Source organism: Natator depressus, chromosome 28 (genome assembly GCF_965152275.1).
Source record: "Natator depressus isolate rNatDep1 chromosome 28, rNatDep2.hap1, whole genome shotgun sequence".
Taxonomy (NCBI): Eukaryota; Metazoa; Chordata; order Testudines; family Cheloniidae; genus Natator; species Natator depressus.
The window spans coordinates 2,000,352-2,001,123 of NC_134261.1; positions in this window are offsets into that span (position 1 = coordinate 2,000,352).

The window sequence follows — 772 nt, forward strand, 5'->3', positions numbered from 1 at the left end:
TGGGATGGAGGGATGGAAGGAGGGCTGTGGGGGATGGATGGATGGAGGGCTGTGTGGGATGGAGGGCTATAGGGGATGGAGGGATGGAAGGAGGGAGGGAGGGATGGAGGGCTGTAGGGGATGGAGGGAGGGATGGATGGATGGATGGAGGGCTGTGTGGGATGGAGGGATGGAAGGAGGGCTGTGGGGGATGGAGGGAGGGATGGATGGAGGGCTATGGGTGATGGAGGGATGGGTAGATGGAGGGAGGGCTGTGGGGGATGGAGGGATGGAAGGAGGGCTGGATGGATGGAGGGCTGTGTGGGATGGAGGGAAAGATGGATGGATGGAGGGCTATGGGTGATGGAGGGATGGGTAGATGGAGGGAGGGCTGTGGGGGATGGAGGGATGGATGGATAGAGGGCTGTGTGGGATGGAGGGATGGCTGGAGGGCTATGGGGGATGGAGGGATGGAAGGAGGGCTGGATGGCTGGAGGGCTGTGTGGGATGGAGGGATGGCTGGAGGGCTATGGGGAATGGAGGGATGGAAGGAGGGCTGGATGGATGGAGGGCTGTGGGGGATGGAGGGACAGATGGAGGGACAGATGGAGGGATGGAAGGAGGGCTGTGGGGGATGGATGGATGGAGGGCTGTGTGGGATGGAGGGATGGAAGGAGGGCTGTGGGGATGGAGGGAGGGATGGATGGATGGAGGGCTATGGGTGATGGAGGGATGGGTAGATGGAGGGAGGGCTGTGGGGGATGGAGGGATGGATGGCTGGAGGGCTATGGGG